This window comes from Bos indicus x Bos taurus, chromosome 19 (genome assembly GCF_003369695.1).
Source record: "Bos indicus x Bos taurus breed Angus x Brahman F1 hybrid chromosome 19, Bos_hybrid_MaternalHap_v2.0, whole genome shotgun sequence".
NCBI lineage: Eukaryota > Metazoa > Chordata > Mammalia > Artiodactyla > Bovidae > Bos > Bos indicus x Bos taurus.
In genome coordinates, this window is record NC_040094.1 from 19403817 (window position 1) to 19409457 (window position 5641).

The 5641-nt window shown below is 43.1% G+C and overlaps 1 non-coding gene and 1 pseudogene across 1 annotated transcript; one reads left to right on the forward strand and one right to left on the reverse strand.

Moving 5' to 3' along the window:
• Window positions 1-3544: 3544 nt before the first annotated feature.
• On the forward strand, window positions 3545-3694 carry LOC113878705 (annotated as a pseudogene).
• A 1588-nt stretch (window positions 3695-5282) lies between these two features.
• On the reverse strand, window positions 5283-5389 carry LOC113878716. Its single transcript, XR_003507131.1, has one exon. It is a non-coding gene; the product is annotated as a U6 spliceosomal RNA (small nuclear RNA).
• Between the last annotated feature and the right edge of the window lie 252 nt (window positions 5390-5641).

Below are 5641 nucleotides of genomic sequence, written 5' to 3' on the forward strand. Positions count from 1 at the left end.
CAACTCAAGTGCCACTGCAAATATTGCTTCCTCCAGGAAACCTTTCTTAATCCTACAGGACTTAGACACATCTCTGTGTCAGCTTGATTGGCTTATTTTCTTGATGGAACACATCAGCCGACATCCCCTTGTGCATTGAAGCCAGCACATAGTAGATGCTTAGTAAACATTTGTTGAGTGAATGACTGAATGAATGAATAAGTTTCAATGCAATATAGGGAGGCTAAGGAAACAGCCTGGAAGATTGTAGCAGGAGAAATATCCAGAAAGGAACCTGGAGAGTTCATAGCAGACTCTCTGGACAATTGAAGGGTGCCCTGATTTCTCCATTCAAATTTCAGCTCTTAAAAAATCACTGTAGATGGTTACTGCAGTCATGAAATTAAAAGATGCTTGCTCCTTGTAAGAAAAGCTATTACAAACCTAGAGAGCATATTAAAAAGGAGAGACATCACTTGGCTAACAAAGTTCCATCTAGTCAAAGCTATGGTTTTTCCAGTAGTCATGTACAGATGTGAGACTTGGAACATAAAGAAGGCTGAGTGCCCAAGAATTGATGCTTTCAAATTGTGGTGCTGCAGAAGACTCTTGAGAGTCCCTTGGACAGTGAGGAGATCAAACCAGTCAATCCTAAAGGAAATCAACCTTGACTATTCATTGGAAGAACTGATGCTGAAGCTCCAATACTTGGGCCACATAATGCGAAGGGCCAACTCATTGGAAAAGACCTTGGTGCTGGGAAAGATTGAGGACAGGGGAGAAGGGGGAGACAAAGGATGAGATGGTTGGATGGCATCATCGACTTAATGCACTGAGTTTGAGTAAACTCTGAGGGATAGTGAAGGACAGGGAAGCCTGGTGTGTTGCAGTCCACGGGTTGCAAAGAGTCGGACGCAACTGAGTGACTCAACAATAACAAAAATTACACAGCATAGCCAAAAGTGAAAAGTGAAAGTCTCTCAGTTGTGTCTGACTCTTTGCGACCCCATGGACTGTACAGTCCATGGAATTCTCCAGGCCAGAATACTGGAGTGGGTAGCGTTTCCCTTCTTCTCCTGGGGATCTTCCCAACCCAGGGATCGAACCCAGGTCTCCCGCATTGCAGGCTGATTCTTTACCAGCTGATCAGCATAGCCAGTGGGCTCCTACACTTGAATGTAGATATGGCTTCAATTCTTGACTCCTCCACCTACTAGCTGGATGACTTTAAGCAAATTACTTGACCTCACTGAGCCACCAGTGTGCAGCCCAGTTAGACCTCGTTCTGGCTTTGCTCAGAGCCCCCACCTTCCCTGTTTGGCCCTTTGGGGCTGACCTCTTCTCCAGGCGGCCTGCCGTTTACACATCTGAGAATTATGCAGGCCAATGGAAGCATACATCCTCCAGCCCACCCGCTCCTCACGCAGGGGATTAAAATCTGTCTCATCTTCCCAGTTTGGAATGCTGAGTATTTGGTCAAGGATTCAGCTCCCCTTTTTTATGAGGCTTTAAGAAAACCCAAATTAAACCCTGATTTGTTTTTAAAGATCAGAATCCTTAATCTTGCAGCATTTGGCTCATTTTCCTTACAGGCTTAGAAGGGAACATTAAACAGATTCTGTTTCTTAGCACACTCGGCTTTTTCTCTGCTGTGTATTCGAGGGGGTGGACAAAGCTCTTGAGATTTCCTGTAGTGCTTCAGCCTGCTGGATGACCTTGGCCAAGCCTCCTTACTTCTCTGGCCTTTGGTCGTCATCTGTGGAATGAGGGGGCTGAGCATCAAGGCCTGTGTACTCCTTGAGGGATCGCTTAAAACTCCTGTGTTGCAAATGGAGGCTCAGAGAGAGGAAGGGACTTACCAAAGGACACACAGCTATTTATTGGGCAGAACCAGCTCAGGGCTTCTGGTTTTGAGAGGAGATATCCACCCCCCTAGAGACTCCATTTCTCTAAGAAAGAAACATGGGCCCATCAACAATTCCTGTTTAATTTTCAAGCCTCCTACTTTCCTGGGTAGAGTACATGGACTTCAGGATGAAGTTAGTGTTTTCAGGGCTATAAAAATGCAGCCATGAAATTAAAAGATGCTAGGAAGAAAAGCTATGACAAACCTAGACAGAGTATTAAAAAGCAGAGACATCACTTGGCTGACAAATAATCCATATGATTGAAGCTGTGGTTTTTTCCAGTAGTCATGTATAGATGTGAGAGTTGGACCAAAAAGAAGATTGAGCACCAAAGAACTGATGCTTTCAAATTGTGCTGGAGAAGACTCTTGAGTCTCTCTTGGACAGCAAGGAGATCAAACCAGTCAATCCTAAAGGAAATCAACTCTGAATACTCATTGGAAGGACTGATGCTGAAGCGCCAATACTTTGGCCACCTGGTATGAAGAGCTGACTTACTGGAAAAGACCCTGATGCTGGTAAAAATTGAGGGCGAAAGGAGAAGGGGACAGCAGAGGATGAGATGGTTAGATAGCATCACCAACTAACTGGATATGAATCTGAGCAAACTCTATGAGATGGTGAAGGTCTGGTAAGCCTGGTGTGCTGTAGTCCATGGGGTCACAAAGAGTTGGACATGACTTAATGGCTGAACAACAACAGCCAAAAAAAAAAAAAAAAAAAGGAAAATCCAGAAATGGGGAAGTCAGGATGTGTTGACATATTCTGTGCTTCAGATGTACCAAAAGGAAAAATGTTTGATTTAAACCAAAATGATGTGAAAACTAGCAGCCAGAAGCCATCAGAATGTTTCCCTAGCCTTGGATAATTGCCCAATATAGTGACACATCTTTCCACTTTGCCTTGGACTGAAGGGTTTCTGAGATGTGGGATGCAACCTGGAAAGTCCCAGGCAAACCAGGCTGACTCGAATGAATGGACCACCCTACTGGCTGGCTAGTAGGCTAAGAGAAAGGGCTTTAGTAGGGAGCTCGGGCTGCTCTGAGTAATGGGTCAGTCACTTCTTTGCCGTGCAGCTTTGAGAGGGCCGAGCTTGCCAAGTCTCAGTGTTCTCATCTGATAGTTGGGCTTGAATGGGGTAATTAGTTTAAATTGTCTACCTTATTAACTGGCACAGAGCAATCACCCACTGAATGTTAAGTCTCTTCCTTCAAGGGGGGAAAAAACTCAGTTTTTTCATTTCTTTTTTTGGGGGGGGGTAATCATTGTGGATTTTTCCCCCCAGCTTTATTGAGGCATAATTGACAAATAAAATTGTAAGGTATTTAAAGTACACCTCAAAACACTTAAATGCACATACTTTGGTGATATGTAACTACCCCTTGTGAAAGGATTCCCACCATTCATGAACACATCTATCTCCTTACATGTTTATCTTTTTTTTTTTTTGTATGAGAAAGGTGTTTGTTTTTTTTTTTTCCCCCCTGATTTAAATTCCCAGCATGTAGTAAAAGAGGTTACAGGTAGTGAGGGAGGATTTTATAAAATCATGCAGTATTTTCTCCAGGGTTGGGTTTTGAGTAAATTACCACGTATCTTGTTGAACTCTTGGGCAAAGCAACCATATTGTCAGTTCTTTCTCTTTTAAAATGTTTAGGATCCCTTCTTGGCCTTTTGGCTAAGATGAAGTGTAACATCTGTTCTTATCCGTTGTATACTTATAGCTGATTCACGTGGTCATACAGCAGACACCAAGACAACACTGTAAAGCAATTTTACTCCAATTAAAAAATGTTTAGGAAAGTCATGGATCAGCCTTGGGGTGCGAGAGGGAGCAGTGGGGTCCAGCCTTACACGCAGCTTGACTGATGCAGGGAACAGAGGATGGCTGTTGGCATGAGATCTAGGTTTATTTATTTATTTTATTTTGTAGAAACATCCTCAATATTTATTTTTATTTTTTTTACATTTGTATAATTATTTTATTTATTATTTGTTTATTTATTTTTACTTTATTGTATTGGTTTTGCCATACATCAACATGCATCTGCCACGGGTGTACATGTGTTCCCCATCCTGAATCCTCCTCCCACCTCCCTCCCCATACCATCCCTCTGGGTCATCCCAGTGCATCAGCCCCAAGCTTCCTGTATCCTGCATTGAATCTGGACCGGCGATTCATTTCTTATATTATACATGTTTTAATGCCATTCTCCCAAATTATCCCCCCCTCCCTCTCCCACAGAGTCCAAATGACTGTTCTATACATCTGTGTCTCTTTTGCTGTCTTGCATACAGGCTTGTCATTACCATCTTTCTAAATTCCATATATATGCGTTAGTATACTGTATTGGTGTTTTTCTTTCTGGCTTACTTCACTCTGTATAATAGGCTCCAGTTTCATCCACCTCATTACTGCTACTGCTGCTGAGTCACTTCAGTCGTGTCCGACTCTGTGCGACCCCATAGATGGCAGCCCACCGGGCTCCACCGTCCCCAGGATTCTCCAGGCAAGAACACTGGAGTGGGTTGCCATTTCCTTCTCCAATGCATGACAATGAAAAGTGAAAGTGAAGTTGCTCAGTCATGTCCGACTCCTAGCGACCCCATGGACTGCAATCTACCAGGCTCCTCCGTCCTTGGGATTTTCCATGCAAGAGTACTGGAGTGGGGTGCCATTGCTACCTCATTAGAACTGATTCAAATGTATTCTTTTTAATGGCTGAGTGATACTCCATTGTGTTTTTGTACCACAGCTTTCTTATCCATTCATCTGCTGATGGACATCTAGGTTGCTTCCATGTCCTGGCTATTATAAACAGTGCTGTGATGAACATTGGGGTACATGTGTCTCTTTCAATTCTGGTTTCCTCGGTGTGTATGCCCAGCAGTGGGATTGCTGGGTCGTATGGCAGTTCTATTTCCAGTTTTTTAAGGATTCTCCACACTGTTCTCCATAGTGGCTGTACTAGTTTGCATTCCCACCAACAGTGTAAGAGGGTTCCCTTTTCTCCACATCCTCTCCAGCATTTATTGCTTGTAGACTTTTGGATTGCAGCCATTCTGACTGGCGTGAAATGGTACCTCATTGTGGTTTTGATTTGCATTTCTCTGATAATGAGTGATGTTGAACATCTTTTCATGTGTTTGTTAGCCATCTGTATGTCTTCTTTGGAGAAATGTCTATTTAGTTCTTTGGCCCATTTTTTGATTGGGTCATTTATTTTTCTGGAGTTGAGCTGCAGGAGTCGCTTGTATATTTTTGAGATTAGTTGTTTGTCAGTTGCTTCATTTGCTATTATTTTCTCCCATTCTGAAGGCTGTCTTTTCACCTTGCTTATAGTTTCTTTTGTTGTGCAGACGCTTTTAATTTTAATTAGATCCCATTTGTTTATTAAAAATATGGAACGCTTCACGAATTTGCGTGTCATCCTTGCGCAGGGGCCATGCTAATCTTCTCTGTATCTTTCCAATTTTAGTATATGTGCTGCCAAAGCAAGCACGAGATCTAGGTTTAAAATTCCAGTTCTGCCCCATTTTGGCTGTCACTCTCGTTCTCTCCTGTGTCAGGTAAATGACCATCTGTACTTTGCACGGTTCTCATGTGGCCTCTGAGAGAGTGACGCTTGGTACTTCCTGGGAGCGTGTGACTATTTTAGTCCTGTCTATTTGGATTCCTGTCTTAGACAGTCAGAGGGTCTCAAAGTCTTCCCTGTGCCATTCGAGGCTGGGTTAAAACAGGAGCATATGTGTTG